The 26,165-nt window shown below is 39.0% G+C and overlaps 1 protein-coding gene across 10 annotated transcripts in view; it reads left to right on the forward strand.

Moving 5' to 3' along the window:
- The window catches only part of ESRRG (estrogen related receptor gamma), a 408,226-nt gene that overhangs the window by 68,688 nt on the left and 313,373 nt on the right, over positions 1-26,165 (forward strand). The gene's annotated exons all lie outside the window — the stretch shown is intronic.

Genomic DNA, 26,165 nt, shown 5'->3' on the forward strand with positions numbered 1-26,165 from the left:
TTTGTATATCCCTTTGTTACTTAAGGGTCCTGCCAGCATTTTCAGTAAGCCTGAAAACAGTGTTTAGAAAGCCTTGTAGTGGACATCCCTTTTTCAAATGTTTAATGGGAGGGTAAAGCAGTGGTACTCCAGGATACAAACAACTCTCAGAGCTCTGAAAAAGGACCTGATACAGCTCAGCAAAGAATCCCCCTTTTTCTTAACAACATTGAAGTAATACAGGTTTTGCTACTTTTTAAAATCTGAGGCAAATAATGCAGGATATCTTTTCTTCACAGCGGACATTTCAAGGTCATCAGTCCTGTTAGCCTGACATGTCACATAATCAGTTCATTCTGATAGTCCACACCAATCCCAAGTAGATGAAACCTATGTTAAAAAGTGCAGGAGGTAGCAGGGAGAAGTCCAAGAATGTCTGTGAAGCAAAACATGAGAAACTGCCTGGTACCCTTACTGCCAGTCCTAGGCAGAAGGTTTTGTGCTTGAAGTATTGAGGGTGTGTTTGCCGCTCATGTAAGGACAGGATGGGAGCGTCTTGGATTGGAAGCCTAAGGAGGTCTGCAGCACCATAATTCTTGGGAAAATGAAATGATGTAAGTTTCTACTTCTGGAATCTTTCCCCACAACTCTAATTTTAAAGAAATAAAACACAAACAGAAAATTGATTTTTGAATGACACTGAATTATTGTCATTAGAGGATATGTAGCTTTGTGTCAAGGAAAAAAAAAACCTGGGTGTACTATGTTCTACTTTCTGAAGCATTACTTAATGTACTAGTCATTGCTGGGAACATGGAGTCCTTTTAATGCTAGTCAGGTAATATGTCATTCTTTCTGTAGAAACTCTGTGCAGCAGAGACATGAGTTATATTCTGATGTAGTTATCAGAAGATCATGTGGTAGCACTAATGTGAGTCACTACAGTGGAGTTTGCCCCGTTTGAAATTTTTACATAATTAAATATAAGTGAGTCATTGTCCAAATTCTGCCAAAGTGCAGATGTCTTTAATTTAACATATGCAATTCAGCTTTCATATGCCTTCCACAGGATGAGCATCTCTTCATTTGTACACAACCCTGGGTTAACACTGGTCTGAGAGCAGTTTCCTTTCGCCGTTCAGTGTGCAATGCTCCCGTTCAAATCCGTGGCAGCTTCAGTAAAAATAGCTGGAACACCCAGACTTTAAACAGACCTCTCTGCTTCGTTTTATGTTCTGCTGGTAATTCTTTAAATACACATAGTTAGATCAAAACAAGCATATTTTTGTTTCTGTAATAATGAAGGATATGGCCTACATACTCCGGTGAAATACATTCAGTTGCCTTTTATGACATCTGTCTCTGTACCAAGGCAAAGACCAGAGAGAGGATTAGAAAGGTAAGGCAAGTTTCTTTAAGGGAAAGCAAGCTGGATATGCTTACATAAATATTGGACTTTTTAAAATTATAAACTTCAAGATGGTGGATGGCTTAGTAATACTCAGGGGTAGTTAAACCAGATCATTTTACCCGAGATTAAAACCACCCTCCATGCAGTTAGCTACATCATCGATGTTTCTGAAGATTTCACGAATCATTTGGTTTCTGAGGTCTGAAGATGATGATGTACCATCTCTGAGTCATTTGGCTGAAGAGGCGGCAGCTTTTCTTTCTTTCTCTCTTTCTCTCTTTCTCTCTTTCTCTCTTTCTCTCTTTCTCTCTTTCTCTCTTTCTCTCTTTCTCTCTTTCTCTCTTTCTCTCTTTCTCTCTTTCTCTCTTTCTCTCTTTCTTATTTTTTCCTCCCTCTCCTCTTTTTTCTCAGCTGTAAATCTAATTGTTCTCCGTCTAATGCTGAAACGTACAAAAATGTGATTATCACATTCAGGAGTAGCTTGTAGTTTTGCTGGTCACAGAAGGAAAGAACAGGCATATATGGAAATGTTGGAAAAATGTCTGATTAATTCATGGGAGATAGTGAAAATGACTAAGGTTGCTCTGCTAATTTTTGAGTCACTGAGTAGATAATATTTTTTTCTTATTTGTCAATGTTTCCTTTTAATAGGGATATTAAATAGTGTTTACTACTGTAAATTCTTTCCCAGGAAGGGAAGAGTTGGATTTAAATCCGTTTTGGTTTCACCCGCAAGTTGGTCTGGATGATGTACCAAACGTTTGATGAACTTGCACTGATTTCCAGATTCATTGACAGTCCCATGGTCAGGCAAGTTTTGTATGCATTACTGATTTACTTCAGATGTTTAGCACAAACTGTAACGGGGATGACTAGTTCATTTCTTTGGGAGTTTTGGCCTCTGTCTACAAGCTCTATACTTGTAATAATATTAGTAATATATGTAGGATCCTGTTCTTGAATGGTAACCTTTGAGTCTTACGCCTGCAGTTTTCCTTCTGGAATGTAAAATGGTGTGCAAGCTTTCTTTGGAGCTCAGAATAGGAGGCTGTGTTACAGCAGAAAGTTGTATATTTTTTTGAAAAAGTCTGTTCTTCTCCTATAGAAAGACTGCAGCCTTGTGCAAGATGGTAGGTATGTGACGGCAGCATGTATGCGAGCCCAACCAGAGAGTAGCCCACTAAGGGGGTATATGTTTCAAACACCCTCTGAGAGTCCTGAAAGCTGCCTTAGTAATTTATTGATGACAGAGATGAGAAATAAATTCCTTCAGTAGTCTCCCTCTTTATGCTGCTCAGCTAATACTGCCAGCAAAGGAAGAAGGAAGTTCCCACACCTTCACCTTCACCTGCTGCAGAGAAAGGATTATGCAGGTAAGCAGTCCTGCGTGCCAGGTAAATAAACAGACTCAGGAGCACATGATTTTTGACGCTCTCAGTGCCTTCTTGTTATATTTAAGCGTTCTGCCTTGTTCATGACCTCTGAGCTTGTTCCTGTTTAAGTTCGGGTTTTTTTCCCCCAGTAAAAACCTTTGCTGCGTAAAAGAAAGCTGCATGGATGTGCCTGAATGGCAAAGCACAGTGTCCTAAATGATGTAACTCAGGTTTTGGGAGCAGGATAATTGCTGTAGTATGAGGCTTCTTTTAGAATAATTAGTCTTGCTGAGAACCAGGGTATAAAAGCCTGTGCAGAGCACAGTAATAATGCAGTTACACCATTTCCAGTATTTGTGTGGCCCCGCATAGCACTGCAGATCAGAGCAGGCGTGCCCACAATGATGGTCAAGGAATGATTTCATCTTTGCAGCCCTGTGCCAGGACTGTGATACAAAATACGTGGGATTCATTCTAAAGAAAACAGTGGCACTCATCCTCCATACTAAACCATGAGGCCTTTGAGATCATTAAGAATCATTTTTGCAAAGGAAATGTTTGTGTTTCCATTCATGGAGCCAAAGCCCATTCTCATGCCCTGTTACTACCTGGCATTTGCCCATCCGGGAGTGAACTCTACTTCAGCTGCATGCACTTGCAGATGTTGGGATTTCCATTTCAAAGTACAAACAATTCTAATATTAAAAAGGCTGTTTCCCCAGTGGGAATATGGGTTGCATGAGCTTCTTGACTTTTCTTTTTTGTCTCTTGATCGCATATGATAACACCTTTAGATCTCTCTATCACTTTTGTTTTGTCAGCATCACAGTGGACAAAATGTCAGTAGAAGTTAAAGTGGAAAGTGTCCTTAGAGAGATAAAGGTTCTATTCTACTGCCCGCTATATGGTTGAATCTGCTGCTCTTTTCTGTTGAGGTTTAGTCTGCTGGGGTGCTTCATTGCTTAACTTAAATTTACTTATCTGTTATATAAATAAGGGATAGCCTTGGCTATTAAGTAAATCTACTGATGGAGGGAAAAGGGATTTTCTGGAGCGACTGTGTGCCTTTCTAAGACATGGAGTTCAAAAACATCTGATAAGGTAACCTTCAGCTGGTTTTCTGCAATGACTTTTATCAATGATCCCTAAAAGCATTGATATTTTCAGGCATTATAGCTGAAGAGAACTGCAATGTCCTTGAACTACCCACTAGCCAAAGGAACAACATCTCCAGACTCAGCTGGTGAATGAATTTCCATGTACTGTCACATGTGACTTACTTTTTCCTTTTTCTCCGGGATGTCCGACTGGTACCAGGACCTTGGCTCTACCCTGTATGCAACACTAGGCTAGTACCACTCTCAGGTGTTGCCTGGATTTGCCGTTGCCCTCAGAATGTCTGCTCCTATATTGTACAGTGAGGATAATCCTTTGTTTAATTTTTTTTAACATTTTGAAAGGAAAATAGGGGTCTCATTTCGGTCTTTCTATTTTTGCATGATAGTACAGTTGAACAACGTGTACATGTGTTAATTAAACATCCCTTCTTATCACTGTTTTGGTAAGTGTCCTGTAAATTTAATCACTACGACACCTCTGTACACATTACAATCCTTTTAAAGATCTAGAGAAAAATCCTGGTGGATTATTCAAAGCACTAAATCACACAGAATTACAGTAGTTATTAGAGGCATTAAAACCTGTGATAAGAAGCTTTATCATGCATTTTTGGGGAGGCTTAGTCTTTATCGGAGATGACTGTAAATAGAAGTGAACAGTAGAAGAACTTGATAACAGTTTATTTTACAGTACATCAATAATCAGGTACTGTAATTACAGTATAATTACATGATAATTATTGCATAGTAGGTAACTACAGCATATTAGTTTTCTTGATTTTCTATTATCACAACTACCTGTGAGACCTCAGCCTTATTCTACTCCCATTTACCCTGGGTTTACACACACATACACACACACTTATTTACATTATATATGTGTTTTGACTGACTTCAGAGGAGTTGAACCTGTTTACGTGGAGGAGGAACAGCAGTGTGACGTGCTAAAGTAGATATGATCTCTTCCACATATACATTTATCTAGACTCAGGACTATAAAAAGAAGGGAATAGGATTTTAGCTGTGGTTATATTTAGCTATCTAATTTATTTTTTTCCCCTCTTTTTGGCACTGGAAAAGTTGTGGTATTCTTAATCACTTAGATAAACCTCTCAGTTACAGACCTACTCAGTGTGTGGGTGTTTATATTATATCTGTAGATTATTTATCTCTGTACATCCGTATCTGAATACAGATTAGATTAAGTCTCTGTTAATTGTACTTGGACTGTGTGTGCATGCCTGTGTTTACATATTTCCAGTAGTAACCCTGAAATGTTCTGTCATTTTGGGGTTTAGACTAAGTGAAGATAACCAATTAAGTATGACTTCTTCTAATTTAATGCTGCTTACAACGTTAAAGGTTCCAGTTAATTAAGATAGTTGTGAAACTGGCAGAAGAAATGTTCACATTGAAATTAAGATCTTTTCTTGGTAGCAAGCGCTGAACATGTAATACAAAATATAGCCCAAGAGTATGGAGTGACTTCTGCTCCTCATGGCTTTGGTAGGAGCTCTGCTATAACTCTTAAGTGCAGATTTGAGCAGCACACCCCAAGTAAGCTACAGAGAGTTTGGAGAAAGTCCAGAGGAAAAGCAACGAGGGTGATAAGATGAGAGCGAGGAAATGTGACCTGTCAGGAAATACTGACGATACTGGGGGTGCTTAGCCTGAAAAAGAGATGTCTGAGGGAGAACATGGTGACCGACTGTAAGAATACAAAAGACTGGTGGAAAAGAAAGTCAGTAATTTATTCTCCATCTCCATGGTGAGAAATGGGAGGGTGTGGGAAGTAATTTGTTAAACAGAACCAAACAAAATTCAGATTAAGTATTAGGAATGACCTTCTAAGGTGGATAAAACAAAACACCAGAAAAAGGCAACTCCAGATGTTGTGGCATTTCTTTTGTCAGAAATTTTTCAGAAACAGCTGTAGATGGTCCTGTCTGGAAGCACAGAGGAGGGCAAAAGCTATCAAGAGATCTTAACAGCACTCCTAGTGCCCTTTTCTGTAACTTGATGATGATCTGTTTAAGAATCATGGCTGTAAGAAGGTGGCGTGTTCCCAGTTTGCTTACCAGTGGGTCAAAAGTAAAACAGATGGATTGCTCATCTGAAATAGAAACTCTATCCAGTAAAAGGCCTTGGAAAGAATCAGCATCCACTCTGGTTTGGTAAACTACTGAAACTTCATTTCTATCAAGATTTGAGGGCAGATGCTACACTGGCTGAAGTTGGTGGCAAAACTTTCCCTGGCAGTAGTGGAACCAATGTTATTTATACCATAAAATCCCTGTGTTTTGGACATAGTTTTGAACTAGTGATTGCACATGCCAGGCATAGTTTATACTGCTTAATAATAAATTATACAGTGAGAATAACTGCATTTCCAGAAGTAATGACCCTGCTGTTGACTTTAACTTTGTAACTACCATGAAGTTCCTGTATCTAAAGTCTAGTAGTAAGTGAGAATGTACTCTTAATATGCTCTAATTTCTTTTTCTCATCCATTTGGCTGAGGAAAATGTCAGGTATTATATTTACTATCCAATAGTTGTTGATTAGGGGACTCCATGTGTGAAACAACTCTCATTGGGATGCCAGTGTAACTTTTACAATGCTTCCTAATTTCTTCTAGAATAAATTTTGGTTTTATTTCTGTAGTAGCTGACATTTGTAGTAAACACTGAGAGGCAGTGATCCAGTTGGAGAAGAATTTGCTTGATACACCAGAAATTCTTCCTGCAGAAGATGATGGTACTGTTTATTTAGGCTGGGTTTCTACAATTCAGTACAAAGAGGTAGTTTTCTGTTTTTCTCTGTGTGGTTTTTTTTAATATATGACTCGTGAATAATAGTGTATTTACAACTTTCTAACTGTACTACAAGAGCACCCTGCTCTTGGGCACATGGTAAGTATTTTGCATTAAGTGATACTCCTAAAACCTGCAGATGCTTTCCCTCTGGGAGATGTTTCAAACTGAGTTTTTTTTTTAATTGTAACTCCCTCTTAGGTACAGGTGATGCCCATGGCCCCTCTTCCACCTAAGCCTATTATCAAATGATGTGCAAAATGCCAGACTGATGAGTACGTGGAAGCGCTGCACTATTGGGACAGAAAGGTTCAAATCTTAAGGACTAATTTGGAGGTTGTTGGTTCCTTTGCAAGTATTTAGCAGGAAACATGAACAGAAAGATGCTGAGGTTGCTGTTTATGGCTGAGGCCACTTTCATGCAGTCCACTGAGTGTATTTACAGTGCTCATTATACTGCTGTGGGGTTTGGTCTCCATTTCAGAGAGAAAGGGTTCTCCAGTGGTTATCTGAACACAATGAAAGAAGGACTTTCTAAATTTCTTTTCAGACTCCCATAGTTCTAATGTTAAGGACTTTAAGGATATGGTTTTCTAAAAATTTGTTTTATTTTAGAAAACATTCTTTTTACAGAGACATTAGAGAGAGGAAAGAGTAGGATTATTTAAGGGAGGGGAATTAATTGTGTCACTTCTATGGGCGTTACGCAAATTGCCTCACTTGGAGTTAAGAGGCGGCATGGGAGTATTTAAGTGTAGGGTACCTGCAATGCACTTTATGATAGTCTTAGCTTACGACCTTATATCATTTTATTTCTCTATTAAAGCAAGACATTCCACACTGAGACTGCGATTGTGCATGGTGTGGTAGTTAGCACCTCATGTCCTGAAGACTACATGGTGTACTGTGATAAAACAGTGAAGGAAATGTTGAGTACTCAAGAACTTTGTATGATAATCCAAGAAATAAAAGGTGATATCTGGTATGTGGTAGGATGGAAGATATGTAAATGAGATTGAAAAATGTCTAACTCAGAATTACATTCTATGTGTTTTACCCATAAACTTATTTTAAATGGTACAGCAGATGCCACAGTAAAGAGAGTAACTTCAAAAGTAATTATGGGTCACCCAGACCAAGTCCCTGACTCCAGAGGTAGTAAAGACCTTACCGGTCAGTCCAGTGATGGTGCTTAGCATTTATGTGCTGACGTGGCATTTCACAGAGGATATCTAGGAATAGACTGTGCTGATTGGGGCACCCTCCTGCCTTGGGGAGAAGGGAAAGCGTCAGATGAAAGATATTGTTTCTGAGTTTTATTTTATATGAAACAAGTTCTCTCAGGAGGAACAAGGGGATGCCTTTAGACACTAGCAGTACTGAGTTGTTTTCTGCATGGGAGCAAATTCTGACTCTGCTGATGAGTGCTCTCTTTAGCCTGATGCCATGGATATTGCTGCTTAGGGACTTAGGCAGAGGTAGTTAGAATCATAGAATCATTCAGGTTGGAAAAGACCCTTGGGATCATCGAGTCCAACCATCAGCCCTACTCTACAAAGTTGTCCCCTAGTTTATGGCTCCTAGATAGGTTTTGGTGCATGTTACATGCTACATGGTTCAGTCTTTCGCAGACAGATAACCTGGGCTGTGAGTAGAGATGCAGCCCCAAGGTTCTGTGGATCTTCAAGTCAGAAATTGAAAAACATATCAGGTTTAGACATTTCAGGGTTGGGAAGCAGCCATATTCTCAAAGTTACTGTTTACAGCAGATGAATAAATTCTTCTCCAACTTTTAGGCATATAGATGCTTCCTTTGACTCCAGCCAAATCCTGCGTTTTGTGGGATGGATACTTCAAGTACAGGTGCTTTTGAATAAGAAAAAAGCTATCATCGGTATTGTATTGCAAACCAAGCACAGGTTTGTGAACAGACAACTTTGTGAAGCCAGCTGTTTTTCACAGTAAGGATGCATGTTCATGCTACAGCCAGGCCTTATGATGTCTCTACATGGAAGAATATATCAACACTTTTTCCTCAATAAGTTCTCCTTCACAACAATTTAGAATTTCACTTAAGTGATGCAACACAAGGCCCAAGATGACAAAGAGGTCCAGATCACCAAAGCTTTGCATATTTTAGGCTACTTGGTACAGTGAGATTCACCAGTCTAAGATGTGCTTTTGGAAAGGTGTTACTGCCCCACTTCATCTAAATGGACATTGAGTTGCCTACTCAGTGATAAGTCTTTAATTGTCAAACTTGCTAATAATCTGTGTGATCAAAGGTATGTATAAAAGGAGAGAGAGAGGAGAGTGAAAAGCTCTTTAGGAAAAGCTGTGAAGTCCAACACAGTAACAGACAATATTTTACCACAAACAGAAATTAACTGAGTGGTGTGTCCATGCACATTCATTAAACTGATAAAAGGCAAAGGCTAAGGAGACTGGCAAAGTCCAGGGTGGCATCAGGAGCCTCCAAAGGGAAAGCCAAGCTCTCTAAGGCCAAAGGCAGTCAAGAGTCAGCCAAGCCAGAGCAGCCCAGCAGAGCCCATGGGTGTGTGCATCCATAGGGCAACTAAGGCAGGGAGCTAAGGAGCGTGTTTTTAAGCCACTTGTGCATGAGTTTTTGTGAGTGGTGTGTCGTTTATCTTTGGAGGAAGTTCAAAAGAGAACTATCACCTTTTTGGTGAATTCAGCCCTGAATGGGACTCTGTTTGAGGTGTTGGTAGGCAAAATGTGGTTTAGCACTATGAGGCAGAGCCTGGGAAACAGAATCACTGCATCTAGTGTTTAGCTGCTAATCCATGTGTGTAATGGATTACTTTGTGTAAGTTGGGCATTTTTATGATTTGCCATTGCCTTTGAATTGAGCATGTGGCATAGTGAGACACTGAGATCCTCCACTCAGGCAATGCTCTTCCAATCTACTGGGCTCTCCTCTAGATGAAGCGATGTTACCTACTACTTCTGCATTTAATGTTTTTCCTGATGTTAAATAAATAAAAACAGCAAAGGATTTCCCAAAAGGGTTGGAAAAAAAGTTTTAGAAATGTTGTTTCCAGCAGAATCATTGGAAAAACAGAGTATTAATTTCTATGGGAATTATGTTTCCATTCCTGAATTATTTTTATAAAGTTTATTTTTCAGTAGAAATTCTTGCTATTCACATTTGATTTTAGGATTCTTACCCCTATTGAGAGTTATTTCATCTCCTCTGTTTTATTTCCCCATCTATAAAACAGAAATAATGGTACTAGCTCCTGATGTACAGTGCTTTGAGTTAATTAAAAAAAACCAGTGTTGAAAACTTAGGTACTGTAATGCTTATAACCCAGAAGTCTCACTCTTAAACACTGAAATTATAGTGTTTTTTATATTTTTCTTCTTGATCCAGTTAGTTCAGCAGGAATAGTGTAAATTGGGCAGAACTACCACAGAAGGTAATAACTTTAGTTACAGCCTCTGGAACTCCATTTAACCTGTGGACTGAGAAGCGGTTGGTACTTTGTGCCCAATATCAAATCTGAAAGCATCGGGCAAACTTTAAAAATGTTTCCTGCCACTCTCTGTGTGCCAAACATTCCAGCTGATCTTAGAGCTGTAGTAACTGTGGAATGGATTTCCAATACATGGGATTTCCAGGAGGAGCCTCCCTTTCATGGGACAACTGATGTGTAACAACTGGTGCCCGCAGTTTGGCACAACTGCAAGCCCAATCTTGGTCTTGTCCCTGGAGCTGCATGGATGGCTGTGCAGAGCGGGAGCTGGCAGCACAGATTCTGTGACCTGTGTCCAATTTGTGGCTGCTAAGTTAACATGCACACATTTTATGGGTGCAAATTGTAGCTGGAAGAACAACAGAGGTCTTAGCACAGCCTGCAAATAAATAGCAAAAAAAAAGGAACACAGGTTGGCATAGCTGAAATGTCCCTATGTGTGATTAAAAATGTATACCTTCATTTGTTTTTCTTCATGCAGCCAAAGCATAGTAAAAGAAATACACCTGCTCAGGCACCCGGAGTTTCCTCCAGGAAGGTCAGCTCCCAGAAATTAAATGGAAAAATAAATTAGGTAAGAATGATGACTGAAAAGTAGACTTTATACAAAAAGCCAAGAGCGAGATCTCCACATATGAGATCTTTTTGCAGCACAGGATTCAACGAGCAGTAAATTGTTATCACAGCAGAGGACACCTCTAAACATGCAGCTAGATTAAGAAAGGTTTCATTTTCTTCTCTCAACAGTAGCTGCTGTGTGGTTTTTGTTGTTACGACTTTTTTACAAGCATCGTTTACATAAAAATCACATTATTCTCCCACTGCTGACGTAGTTGATGATGTAAATACACCTGCTCAGGGCCTGTTCCTCGGAGAGGCAGAGCACGCAGGGTTGGTCGGCAGCTCCTGATGCCAGGATTTTGGGACCGACTGCCTTTGTGTTGAGCTCTCTGAGCTCTGTCACGGGAAACAAGATTTGGTACTCAAGGAAAAAGGACCTCATTTGAGAACCGTGGTGCAGGGTAAATCTCCCTTTTCCTTAAGCAAAGCATTGCATACTGTCTCTTCCGAAAAGAAGTACATTTCTCTGAGTGATAGTCAGGAGGCTGTCTGGCAGGATGCAGGCAGAATATAGAAACAAATTAACCCCATCTCTGCGTTTAGCAGCAGTATTAATACTTTTCCAGGCAACGCTTACAATGTACGTCTGTCTGTCTGTTTGTTTGTTTGAAGTGACATTAAACTATTTTCAAGGTAGATCTCCTCCAAAATCCATTCCAGACAGAGAAGAGGGATCATCTGAAAGAAGCCGGTGACAGTAGGACGGGCTGAACCTGCGCTCCCCATGAACAATGAGTGCTGCTCCGAGTAAGACATCAGGGAAGAACTTTGCGCAGGAAAATAATGAAAGCACTGACAGGGTGAGACCACATGCAGAAAGGGAAAGCTTATTTCCTTAAGAGGTGCAATCACGCTTTATTAAAGAAGCATTGTAAGGAAACAAATAAGATTTTAAAAATGACTTCTCGCAGAACCAATAGAAAAGGAATTTCTTACAGGAAAGGAATGCTAAATGAAGTGTTTTCATGATATAAAAACACTCCAGTGTTGTGCTTGCAGCCTGTGTGGAAGAGAGAAAGAAAGTGAAACTAGAGAACGGCTCAAAGTAGCTTCACTGTATAGGCTAAGAGCAATGAGAGATTAAAAAAATAATTCAATTAATTAATAGTGCATTAGATAAATTTATAAGTGTTTACTTTAACATGGAAAATATTTGTTCTTGTGTGTGTGAATGCAGTCTGTCTTTATTTTTCTTGGTTTTAATCTGCCTTACTTCTAATGACAGTAGTTTTGGTCTGTTTTCAGCAGAGGATGTCTGACAGCCCACCGATATCCCCTGTTTGTTACACACGTAGCTGTGAGATTTTGGCAGATCTAGGTGTAAAGCCAGTGAAGCAGAATCTATACTATAGCTCTGCATTTCATTTCTAATAGTTAATTATTTGCTAGTTCTGACCAAAGGTTCTGTATTCAGTCTTGTGCCAAACATGGTTAGCATTAAACCCATACTGTGCATTAAGCCTCTGGGCTAAGGGACGCAGATTTCCTACTTAAATATTTTTTATCTCTGCCAACTGCTTTGTTCAGGTTATCTACTCCGTAGCTGTTGTCTCAGAGATCTTCCTTCCAGTGGCTCTTAAGTATCTGTGTTTTCGTCAGGAAATGTGTAGTGCATTCCATCCCATAGGCAGGTAGTGGCAAAGAATGTGGGGAGTGGGACGTGAGCTGCGGCAGTATATTGGGGAAGACTCAACAAGATAAATGGCACAGTACTCATGCAAGAGGGAGAGGAAAAGTCCTGACCCAGTGCTGAGTTCAGCCCGCATGTTGTCCTCCGAGAGACAGTGGGGTGGGGGAGAAAGTGCCCAGCAGCACGTGGCGTGGAGGCAGTGTCTCCAGCACTGCCAGATGTAGCCACAGGGAAGCAGACTTCGCCAGCAGCTCCTCACAGCTGTGGCCATCCACCAGCTAACCTGCTCATGACCACCACGGTTTACCACAGGGAATGTGTAGATCAAATGGCCCTGGTTTTCCATTTGTGTAGTTGCAACTCGATTGACTGTAGGAGATGTACTTTCGATATGGAATGGCAACAGTGCAGGTGTATGAGAGCCAACATATAAAATGGTATAAATTGGACCACATTTGGGCCTCTTGTGTTGTCTCAGTGCCCAGGGATGACTTAGACCTTAACACCCATTAGCAATGTGGGAAGATAGGTGTGTAATTCTCACTTTGGAGGAAAATACTTTCCTTAGTGTCCATGTGCCAGCTGCATCGACTCAGAACACTGTAAGGAGCTCCATTAAGTTCTATTGGGTCCATAATCTGCACATTAAGAAAAATTTACATGATAGATGGAGCTGTTAAAGTCTAATTGGGTAATCAAAAATTAGTTAATGTGCCAAAATATGTATTTAGCTGATAAACTCTAATGGTTCCAAAGGGTTCTAGTATTAATAGAAGGCATGCTTGCACATTAAGGAGCTGAGAGTAAGATATTGCTCTTCTAACACTCGTTTCAAATAAAGATCCCAAAGCACTTGACAGATATTAAATCACTTATTGATTTGATTTTTCCAAAATATGTCCATCCAAGGCTCTGGGGGAATATATGTTAACAATAATGTCAAATTTGCACATAAGTAATAAATTATAATTTCCCCCCACTTCCCAAGTCTATCAAGTGCAATAATCGCTCCTGCCCTCAAACCCAGTTAAAATGTCTCTAGGCTGGGTCTTCTTTAATTGAACCATATTATGTCCCCATGATATACTATATCCACCTGAGTGATAAATAAGTTGAACCCCAGTGAAATAAGCTGGTTTGAAAAGGGTTAGAGGTAAAGTCAGTGGCAGAGTCAGTAAAAGAACATAGCATTGCTGGTTACTTCTCCTTTACCCGGCAGAGCAACCAACACAGCATTTGTGTATTCACAGAGCCAAAAGGATGTTTTGGTATTCTGCAATTAGCTTTCTTACCTATTTGTTCAAATTTCATTCTTTTTAAAATGGAGGAAATTAATAAGAATTTTAAAATAACTCTTCTGCTTAATAGTTTCAAAATGTCCTAATGTATTATTAATAGTGTGCCACTCCCACATTATAATAGCATGTGGTTCTGTGTTTGTACAGCATCTAGTGAATAGGGACCTCATCCAAGACATTTTTGTAGGCTCTTCTACAGATCAAACAAATAATGATAGCTTTATTTTAAGATGGATCAAGGTTATCCTTGTTTTGTGGAGGAAATGGAGGCAGAAAGGTAAAACCTGTCACAGAAGTAGAACTAGACTCCAGGCTCAGATATTGTTTTGCTGCTCTGACTACTGGACCACAGCACAGAGGCATTCCTAAACTTGTGCCTGTTAAAAGCAATTTGTGCTTTTGTTCATATATAATATGCCTTTATTTCTTCATGGGATTTATAACAATAATGATCCTGAGTGTATTGGACCTGTTGTGCTCTAAAAAAGCCTCTGGGCATCTGGAAATGTTGGTCAAATGGCCAAAGTCCCTTCTTTTCGACTAAGCACAACTTTCAGGAGGGAAAGAGAACATTTCCAAGAAAACTCAAACTTAGGGTAGCCTAATTCTATCTCCACACCATGTAAATATTTAACGACAAAATGCAACAGCTGCATTGTTGAATTTCCTACTTTGGATGACTGTCACATTTTTAATGATAGTTGAATAGTTTTGTATTTTATTTATGTGGTGTCATTTGTTTGCTGGGGAATATGAATTGAACACTTTCCTTGCCTCTGAATTTGAAAATGTATTTTCGCCGGTATCATTAGTTGAAGGATGTTAGACAACTGCATGTTTTCTTTTCCACATAAATAAATAAATAAGCCAAGTGTCATGGTTGTTTGCTGTCTAATATACTTAGATCCAAATGTATACTGAAATGCTGTTTGAAACGGAGGAGTCAGTGTGACATTTTCTGACATCTGCCTAGAAAGAGAGAGGAAAAAAGACCATCTCATAGAGCCGGAAAAAACAGAAACAGTCACTTGGCTTTTTGGGAAAGCTCTGGCCTGAGAAAGAAAAAAAAAAAAAGGTGGGAAATAATGAATTCATCAGGCTGAAAATGCACAGGCCAATGGAGCGCTTAGATTTCAATAGAAGGCAAATGGAAAGAGAGCCCCCATTACTGTTGAGATACACCGACACAGCTCTACTAATCGCTTGGTCATGCTTGGTAGACAGTAAGTCATCACGGGCCATGACATGGTGAGAACGGGTGCCAGGGTTTGTTGTAAGAAAAAATTGTTTATTTAACATCTGCATCCAAGATCATCCCCCTCCTCTACCTTGCATCCTTGTGCCCAAATCCATCCCTCTCACAGGGGAAGAGCACGCCAGGCAGCACAGTCAGGCTCCTCCTGTGGAACAGACCTGGGCAGCTAATAACAATGGAGGAATGTTTTTCATAGGGTGCAACCCAGGTGGTGACAGACAGAACTGGCCCATCGTGGCAATTAGGCATGTGCTGGTAATGAGGGATGGTGCTGTTGTGGTCTCAGTGGAATGAGCTGGTCGATTCAGGTGTGTTTGTGCACCAGGAGAAGGAGGGTGGGAGTACTTACTAGTTTTAGCACAGGTAGCATGAGCATGAAAACAAGCAGGGTAGTACTTCAAGACCAGAATTGAAGTAAATTTCTGGATGTTTGTCCTCTGCTTCAGCCTTTGTTGTAAAATGTATTATGGGCCCCTTTAGCAGATCTTCCTGTCCTTTCACAACACTGTCACACCATATGAGCAGCTAGGTCTATTGCAGAGGAACTAGTAAAAATCCCGTATTTAATATACATCAGGATTTACTTGTCACCTTATGGGTGTACAGACTGAGGTATCTAAGAGGCTCCTAGGGTATTTGGGTCATGAATTCATTTTTGTAAATAAAGGATTCAGATAACATTTTTTCTAGGTTTGGAAAGGTCTGTCTCACCAAATTTGTCACCTCTTTAAACAAAATTTATAGTACTTACTAGCTTCAAAATTCATAAAAGTGTCAACATTGCTTTTATGTGAGATATGGCCGCTCTCTTTAAAAAAAACCCCAAACCACCAAACTAAAATCTACTAGGCTTTCTCTTTGAAAACTGACCATTTCTATTTGAACAAAAGGAAAGACGCTGAATCAAGGGATGCTGGGCTGGGAAAATAATGGTCTCTGGAAACTTGCTATCGTAACATGGAGGAAAGTCTCCTCAGAGCCCAGTCTTTCAAGGTAGGTAAGCTTTGTTACAGCTGTGCTCTGTGATTAATGCAGTGGATGGCAGCTTGGAAGAGCTGGGCTCTATTCTTGGCTCCTGCCACAGACTTCCTATGTGCTGATGAACAAGTCTTTTAGACCAATGCTTTTTCTTTGTGAGAATTTCCTTGCATTTTAAATCTGTGGGGAATTAAATGGAACGGACATTTAGATTCACTTCCCCACCTCCTTCAGTAATAGATGAAATGGAGAGGATATAGAAACATGTTTAAAAGATCAAATCAATGCACTTATTTTGTAACCAGAAACTAAAGGGAACAAGCTGTTGTTTTTTTAAAAATACACATCTGCTTTTGCCCCCAACCTTCCTCTGAGATAAATCAAAATCAGTCTTTGAAATATTGAGGAGTCCATCTCTCACAAAAATGTAGCTGATGACTAAAAAATAAAGGCGTAGTGTTGACTAATAAAGCTGTCTAGCTATACAAACCTTTAAAATCAAGAAATTGCCTGTCCACATGTTTTTTCTGCCACATATCTTAATTAGCTCCACAAATAACACTGCCTACTTTCACTTTCCCATCTATTAATTAGTCTCATACTACTGTGCGGTGAGCACTGAGAAAATAGCCATTCTTTGTTCCTCATGTTACAATACAGGACATTACCTTCATTCTGACCTGAGGAGAAGAGAAGACTCTTTATGCTCTTTATGAGAGTGTGGCTATCTTGTAAGGCTCCTGAATTCATTTACAGATTTGCATTATTTCTGTATAAGAAAGAATTTAATGTCCTGAACACACACACATGAATATATTCACGCAAAATTAGTAAATCTAGAATACTGAACTGTGATCTGCTCTAGGGTGTTCCTCTATGATTAAACTAATATTATGAAAGAAAGAGACTAGGAGAGCAGAAGCTAATTTAAAAAAAAAAAAATAAAAAAATTTCATGCACTTAAGGCAAAAATAAAGATCTGAGAATTTTTTGTTTTCTTCCTCTTTCTCTGGTCAATAAGGAGAAATAGTAGTGAAGAAAGAAGCACTAAATTGAACTCAGCCTGCTCTTTACGAAAAACACCCCAAATTCCTTGAGTTAAAAGTGAGTCTGGATAGCTAGCAGATTCACCTACAAAATTACTGTTGCTCTCCAGTCCTTATTTAGATGAGATAAGTTCTTTTTCTGATAAGACATGTGTGTGAGCTTGTTAACTGAACCCATAATTAACAGACTTCTAACGTTTAGAGCCTCAAGTACCTTAAAATTATATCTTGAGGGTGCTGACCTGTGAAAACAGAGGTTTTCAAAAGGTATTGCTCATGCTTCTAAGCTTTCCAAGTGGCCAGAGTAACACATATTGTTTGGATATTTTCTGGTCAGGCGAAAACTGTCTAAGCTAGTATCAAAATTTCTGTTATTAGTGGCTTTAGTTTTACTCTTTGTAAACCATCTGCAAGTTGTGGGGATTGAGCTGAAACTGATGGACTTTCCTACTGCCTAAGTGTTTTCTACCACTAGGAGACCGCAGACCACCTTGTTGTGAGAGCCAGTCTGCGTTCAGAACAAAGCAGTTTGGAGGGGCTGGAAAAGTAGGGGTTTATGGCACAGCATCAAAGTGCAGGTAGGTAACTGCAGAATATACCCACCCTCCAGAAAAATGTGATCCTGCATGGTCTTGAGTTTCCACAAGTCTAACATTATGGTATCAGTTATACAACATCTCTCCAGTGAATAGAAGTTCAGTCTGAGGATCTATCTGTTGTTTCATCTTGATGAGGAAAAAATGATTGAGTTTAGGCCAGGCATAGCTAATTTGTGTTAATATAGTTGAAGCCTGTATACCCATCTTCAAGTTTAGATCATGTTTCCCATCGTGATATCTGAGACTCCTTAACTATCTATCATGAGAAATTTCAGTTCCTCACTTAAAAAGGAATAATTAGAGAATTCACAGTGCCAATTTGATCTGATTTGAAAGAAGTATATACCCTCTTTGCCCATAGTTTAAGTGTATTCTATGTATCACCAAAGTTGGGTAAAAAGATAGGTCATTCAAAGAAGACTGTGGCGGAGTATGAAGGTTGTTCTTTCAGGTTCATAAAGTGATCTGATTTCATTTTGAGTTCCCAATTGATGTTTGTTTTTATTTAAAATGTCTGTAAGGGTAACTGTTCAGAATGTACTATCCAAGATAATAGCATTAACTGGCATGGCTGCAAAATCAATAATAGTAACAAAAATATACCTCCGCTGATTAAGAGTGACATAAAATAAATCTGTTAACAAAAATGGATGTAGTCAACAGTTTAAACACGTGTCTTAAATACTGTAACACAGTTCATAGTTCTTATTTTAACTTTTAGATATTTTTTTAAAACAAACCTTTGAAAATGTGTATTGTGTTTCTCTCCTTACAAAAAGACAAGCAAAACTGAGCCAGAAAGTATTTAATTTCCTCTGATAGAGCCTCCACCCACAAAAATAAACCTGATAACAAAACCGTAGTGGACTTCACCTGGAGAAAGTAATTGAAAATGGTAATTCAGAAACCATAGACTAGCTTTGAAGGACAGGTCTTTGTCATTAGGCTTCATGAGAAACAACAGAACAGAAATAAAAATAGATCATTGACCAAAAATATCCTTTTCCAGCTGGGTCATTTAAAGAACTGCCTTTTTTTATAATCATACATAGAGCTGATCCAAAACTACCCCCAAAAGGGGTCTAACTCTAAGGTCAAATACTCTGAAGGGTTTTGTTGTTTGCTTACTTTGGATTTTTTTGAGAGCAAGAGTGGTTACAGGGATGAAGAAAAGTGATTTGATTTGCAAAAATATAAATCCTGGAATAGAGTCTTTGAGTCAGGTTATGCAAGAGTATGTTCATCAAGCTGTGACCAGCACCAGGGCACATGCATCCCAGTCATGTCACTTCCAAACCCAATAGATTCCTACTGCAGCTTTTTGAAGTCTTCTCTGCACTGACTCATGGATTTTGGACTTAGCACAGAAATCCAGATGTGTGGGCCACGTATGCATTAACTTACCAAAGCTGATTATTAGTGTCCTTCACATAAGAAACCTAAAGGATTTTGGGTACTGAATGGGAACACTCTGGGCACCCAGCATAGCATTATCATAAAGATACCGGTCAACAGTATGGCAAGTTAATTTTTACCTCATTTTGAGGGGAAAATGAAGACACTTGGTCATTAATTTAGAGGTCTTCAAGCTGTCTGAAATTTGCTTTTTGGAGATGCTGCAGTTGAGGTCAGATTCTTATATATCGGGGGGGTTTTATATATATATATATATACATAGTTGAAAGTCATGGAAGTGCTCTGTTTCTGTAGATAATTTTCATTTTCTATTTAGCTGTGAGGATGAAACAGTTAAAAAGTACCTCTTTCCCATGTGGGTAGAGAGGGCACCAAGGAAGTGGTTTTCACTGTGCAAGGGCAGCAAGTTGACTGGAGACTAGCAGTAAGGATCCCAGGGTGCTGTGCAGGTACATGTTGCACAATTTCCTTCTATCTTGACATGTCAAAAAAAGGCTGAGGAGCAGAAGGATGAGAGGCATGCTCAATGGCAGACCTGCAACAGGGGTTCGCCAGCCACCCCGTGAAGAAAAGGGCGCTGCAAGAGAGGATTCCCCATGGATGTGCATGGTGCACATGCTGACATGCAGCTCCAAACAAGGCACCGCATGCACCCGCTGCAGCTCTGCGGAGCTTTGCCCCATCCCGTGGAAACCCAACAAGAGCTTGAGGTCTGAGCTAACTAGTCTTAAGTTGTATGCTGCAGTGTAAGCACTCTGCCATTTGCAGATTTCTCACCCACTGAGACAGATCTTCAACTTCTATAAACATTTTTTTGCTCAAGTGGGGGCCATTGGTTCATACCAGTTACTTATTTTTGCTGCCAGCTACATGGAAGTTTGGCAAAGCTTTGCTTGTGTCCCCTTCATGCAGTGGCATTTCACAGGAGAGACACATCTGGGAGACTACTATAGATGCTTCAGACGTTTATTCATCCTAGCTCTTTATTTTAATACATAAGCACAGCTTGAAAGAGAGATATAAAATAAAACTGAGTATTGACAAGAGACTGAAAAATATGAAGATTCTAGTTCAGGACTATCAGAGATAATGATACCTAAACACCTTAACCTCAAACTCATTAGTCTCACATATCTCAATCAATATGGATTCTCTCAGAAATCAATTTTCAGCAGCAAATATGATTGTTAAATAATTCACCAGTTACAGGCCTTCAGGCAAGAAGAGGTTAGAGAAGCAGAAGGAAAGTGGTGATCTCGACCTGAGATGTGATTTCAATTAAAAGAGGAGAGCATCTGTAAAACATAGTTTTATGTTCAAGGTGTCAAACTGTTTAAAGAAAAGGGGATTATAAATGTAAATTACAGTCTTAAGCAGTATGGTATTTAAAACACATTCTTATTTTTCATACATTAGCAGAAAGAATCCATTCAGTTGATCAGCAAGACATGTGTCACTTTAAAATTCCCAGCCAGTGGTACTGGCATAATTTCTTTTGTTTATTTACTACCACTTTTCCCCTGCCCGTGTTACACAGCTAATTTATTATGAAGTCTCAGTGAAAGGCAGAAGTGGTACAAAATTTCAGGAGATTCTCTCAAATTCTTTGACTTTATGCCTGTTGTTAATTTTATTTTCTCATGTCTGCTTGGTTCCATACCCGTGTTTTCATATTCGCTGTTAGGTAAATGACAGTTCTTAGTAGAAACATTATTTTAGGGATAGAAAGGTCAAGCTGGGAGAAGTCTTATGAGGTGGGATGATACTCGCACTCCAGTACTTCTCTCAGAGCCTTATCATGCCTACTGCAGCCCATGGAAAGATTTGTATTGATCTGCTGAATCTTGGATCTGGCTCTAATTATGCTTGTGTAAATTTGGAATTACATCACTGAAGTTAATGGTATAATAACTATATTAGATTAATGCAAATATTCATATTCAGGCCCTGAATTCTTTGGATTTGTAGTTTTGTTGTGATGTCCATAGATGCAAGTTGTAGTTTTAACACAATTTAAAAATTGTAATTTAATTAAAAATATTTACTAACCTAATTATTTCTATACCAGACATCTTTTTGAAGTAATTATAATGATACATTTTAATCTGATGTTATCTGTATTCTGCCAGGGATTTTTCAATGGGCATAATTTGGATAAATATCAAGCACTCCAAATGCATTTGAATTCAACCCAGGTCAATAATGGTATTACTGTCTGAAGGCCCTCGATGGGTTTCATCATATGAGCTGGTGAGCTTATTCCAGTTTTGACAGCACTTAGATGCTCTAATGTCAGATGCCAGTATAACAATTCAAGCAGATGGAAGAATTGCAGTGAAAGGTACCTTTAGCGAGGCACAACTGAGGCTTTGTATAAAGACCTAATTACATTCCTAGCCTTTGAAGTGATCTCAGCTAAGGCTCATTGGTTTGGGGTTACCATACATATGGCAAAACTTGAGCCCCACCCATGTTTTAATTTCTTTCCAAAGCACCCCATCCTTCATGGATGGCTGGCAGCCTTTCACCTGCACAAAGTTTCAGTTACATGGAACACCCCCCCCCCCCCCAAAAAAAAAAAACAACAAAACCCCTCTCCTGCCAGATCTTAGAAACCCCATATAATTTCACCATCTCTAAGGTTGTTCAAAACATGAAAAAACCCACCACTTTTAAAAATACTTAAAATACTATTTTAAAATACTTTAAAGTACTTTTAAAATAAAAAAATAAAATATTTTAAAAATATTTTTTAAATACTTTTTATATACTATATTAAATATCTCCAAAATTACTTAAAACTTTTTCTCTGTTAGAAGATGCATGAAGAGTAAAGGAGCTCTGGTTTTCTCAGCTGTGGATAATAAGTGAGTTGTGATCAGAAGTGAAAGGCAGCACCTGGCTGCTGCTGAGAAGAGAGACAACACTTAGGAAGATTGTGGAGTTAGTTTTGTTTTGCAGTGATGGGAGAGAGGACTTGATCCCCTTTTCTGACTTAGCTTACTATGAAAACAGAGAATTTGTATCCATGAATAGGGTCACAGTCTGAGCCCATGTCCCAAGAACGTAAAAGATGGGCAAGGGAGAATGTTTGTGTTTGCTGCTATGGTATTACGGCCAACCACATTAAAAATTATTTCAGTCAAAAATGGGCTAAAGTAAGTGTAATAGTTATAACACATGCTTATGTTATTCTTCTTTTCTAAATCTGGTTTTGTTTTGAATAGACTTTGTTTTTAAAAATATATTTTGAAATGTGATTAGTGGTGAACGTCAGTGAAATTTATTGTACTATTAAAATCCTATTGGGTCTTTGTTTATGAAATGTATTTTCCTGTATTTGAGGTTTAGGGAAGCTTGATAATGAGGCTGTGAAGATTCATGGCCCCTTTTCTGCAGCTTAATTTAGGCTCTATATCAAATATGTAAAGGAACATTATATCTTCCTGCAGCCTGTGTGTGTGATACATTTTTGTATTATTTCCCTGCCAATGTTATTTCTTTTACAAATGCAGAGCTGGAAAATGGTGACAAACTGACAAGCTTAGCTTTCTGTTATTTTCTAGGCTAGAAAGAGTAAATCTGAAAGATGCTGTGGTCATAAGTTTTATTAAGATGAGACATGCGTCCATGGCCACATGTTCACCAAAGATTGCATTATTCTTGATTTAAAGTAGTAACGGACAGCCAGCAGTGAAATTTGTAAGGAGGTGTTCCAGAGGCCCACTGTCTCTGCTGCTGGCTGAGAACTTCCACCTTCCAGTGTAGGACACCTGAAGATATAAACGTTCCTGTTGGAAAGCAGCATGGTGCCCCCAGCCTTGACCTGACAATGAGCTTTAGCTTTAGAGGTTTGTAGGTGAGGAATACTCTCGTCCTCTGCTGTAATGAACTCCAGAGTATGGTGATTGCAGTAGAAGGGTGTTATTTTTATTTTCACAGAGTTGGTCCAATCTCCTTGATTTTGCTGGTGATTAGTGCTGCTGCAATCCGTTAGCGCAGAAAGATGCGGGTACGGTAGGATCAGTCCCCGGATGGTTTTGGTCTGTTGCTCCAACACGGCATTATCTCTTCCAGGGACTTAGGGAAACACTGTAGATTGCTCTTTTTCATAATTCAAGAAGATCTTTAGTTCCTGTTTTCCTTGTACCATGAATTATTTCCCTCTCAATGTTCTAATCCTCTCCAAAATGTGGGTTTACTGAGAGTGGTCCTTAGGTGTCTCTGGGCACAATTGCTCTCAATTCTTCAAATATCCTTTTTACTAACTCGGTCAAATGGCTGTCTCCAACCATAAGCTAGAGAGAGGTTTCAGAAGGATGGGTATATAGGAAGAATAAGGTCAGATGTTCCCATTTGTTATAGGTGCATCCTTAAGTATGAGAGAAGGGCATTCTTTCCACATATTGAAAGTATGTAATTGAAACCACAACCCTGCCCCAGCAGTCTGCATGGAAACTGATCAAGATCAATTTTGTTACCTCGCCGAAAACTGAAATATCACAAATTGATCTCCTCTTGCTTACACTGATACAAACCCTGAATAATCCCACCGAAGGCTGGGGAATGACATAAGTAAAACTCTTGTTCTCTGATCAAGGCCCGGAGTCTTTGGAAGCAAAAGCTTTCATTTGTCTGCATCTTTCAGATTGGTAGGAGCGGTTAGGGAATGAAACCATCAGATCTGTCTCTATGAGCAGTACGTCCCTTGTTTGAATTGTTCTGAGTAGTGTCTTTGGATCCTACCTCAGCTATGTTTGAGACATTGTTTAGCCAGAAAAAACAAATCTTTAAGGGCAGGCTTTCCTTTCAGCTGTGTCCTGGGATGTCAAGAGAACAAAGCTCTGTTAATTGTTCTCATTCAAGACGCATAGCATGGCATTATAATACTCAAACAATATTCATTAGGCAAAACAATTGCAGTAATTATCTTATAAAAAGTCGGGCAGGGTAATTTCTTTTAAAATGAGGATAATCTCCAGAGCAGATTCTGCTCCAGTTTTGTTTTTGTTTGTTTATTTTTGGCTGAATGGTTTTAAATAGAAATTACTGAGGTGTCAATGACCTCTGGGTTCAATTGAATTAAGACATTTAAATGAAGTTTAAGCAATATTGGTATTTGCTGGGAGGTAGAAAATGGTGTCTGTGAAACATACTGCAAAAATGCCACCTACATACATTTTGTTTTGAAGCCATGGCTAAAAATGGTCTGGTAGAGGGGTTTTAAGTGTTTCAGTAAGGCCCTTGAAATTTGGAAAACCAGAACTCATCCTTAACCATCCTGAGGATGTTCTGATTTCTTATGCTTTGAGACATGACTGGGTTTTTTTGTGTGTCTGTGGGGACTCATACAGGGCATGAAAAATAGCAATAGCATTCCTTCTCTTCAATTTTCTTTTGCTTCTCAGCTCTCATGTTATTCCTGAGTATTAGCAAGATCCTGGACCTTGGTGATATTATGCATGATCATCACAGAAGAGGGACATGCCAGTAGCTAAGTATTTCAAAAATCAGTCATTTTTACTGGACACTATGATAATTATCCATCAAAAATTAGGAGTATTTCTAGCAAGCCAAGATTCTCCTTCTTTGGATTCAGTACTGTAGTTTCCAGAAGACACCAGTAGTACTGTGAGATTAATTCAATACCAGGATGCAGCTGCATTGATCTTTCTGATGTCATTGCCCTAAATTATTATAAGATACAACTAAAAAACAGGTCTAGAATACATATGAGCAAGGACACGATCCAGGAGTATTTCTTCTCATTCTAATAATGAGTTAGTAGACCAAATCCTTGTTTTAAGAAATCCAACTGTGTTTCAGTTTTCGTAAGATTCTTATTTTTTTTATTTTAAAATCTGAAGGGGGGGTTGTAGCAAGAAGATTGATCACTGACAGAGAAGCGAAGGCTGGAAGCTGATCTTATACTCTCTTATTCAAATTCATGAATAATTTTCACTTTTACAAATTACCCATTGAAGTCCATAGCACTTCTTATGTGAGACAGGATCAGTCATGCAAATAAAGGTTTTCGGGATGAGGATCTGGGATGTGTTATTACATGGTCATTTCCTGATACAGTCGGCTTTTTTACTTCTTACTCACTAATTTTATAGGATCTCTTCCCCTGCCAGAAGAGGTTGTTACATCATTAATAATGGAGCTTATTATTGCTTTTAATATTTGAATTATATCTGAAAAAGCTTGAAGGTGTGTTCATTTCCTTAGGAGCATTAAAATTAAAAGATGCTAGAGTCTTTGAGTTATACTCTGTATAATTTTAAAATAATTTTGGCATTTTTTCCCCTCTGGCAACTGAAGCCTTTAACCTTATGGGACTCTGATTTACAGTGACACTACAGTCTTTTCAAAGGCAACATTATTATGTCACTGATACTGAAATGGTACAGTCAGAAATAAGCAGAAAGTAATTAAGGGACGGAATTATTACAGTAGAGCAGACTTGACTCAGAGACCAAGGGCCATATCCTGCTTGCTTTACTTGAACCAATAGTCCCGTTGCATCTCATTCAGATGTGCAGCACTAGCATAAACCCAGGAAAAAGCTCACATGAAGTCACCACTGTAACTGAGATTAGAATCTGAGACAGAATTATGCATGTATATGTAGAGGGAGGGAGAGATTGTCCAAAATATTCATTTAATTTGAATATGTATAGGAAGTGAATGAAAGTGTTGGGCCAAATCCTGCTCTCATTTACATTAATGCAGCCCCACGAAGTCTGTTGAGGGTAGAATTTGATCTGACATTAGCACAAACTAACTTTTACATTTGCCAGATTCTTATTTGCTCACAGCATGTGGCCAGCCAGAAATATAAATAAATCAAATCTGTTTCTAGGAAGAATCCAGCAATCCTTTGAAACTTTCCTTCTTTGCATTACAAGAAAAGAAGGGGTAGAAAAAAGGGGAGAGGATGGAGGGTTACATAAATGAGAGCAGGTGCGGTCGTGCAGAAGTAACTATTCAGCATATGTAAGTGCAGTTGGAAAATCATTGTCTTGCAGAGAATACTTGAAATTGGTCCCTAATGGCCTTGGTTTTTGTCATATGGTCTTGATTATCAGGCTAAAATTGCATTGCCGATGCCTTTAGTGTGAACGAGAT

Source organism: Strix aluco, chromosome 3 (assembly GCF_031877795.1).
Source record: "Strix aluco isolate bStrAlu1 chromosome 3, bStrAlu1.hap1, whole genome shotgun sequence".
NCBI lineage: Eukaryota > Metazoa > Chordata > Aves > Strigiformes > Strigidae > Strix > Strix aluco.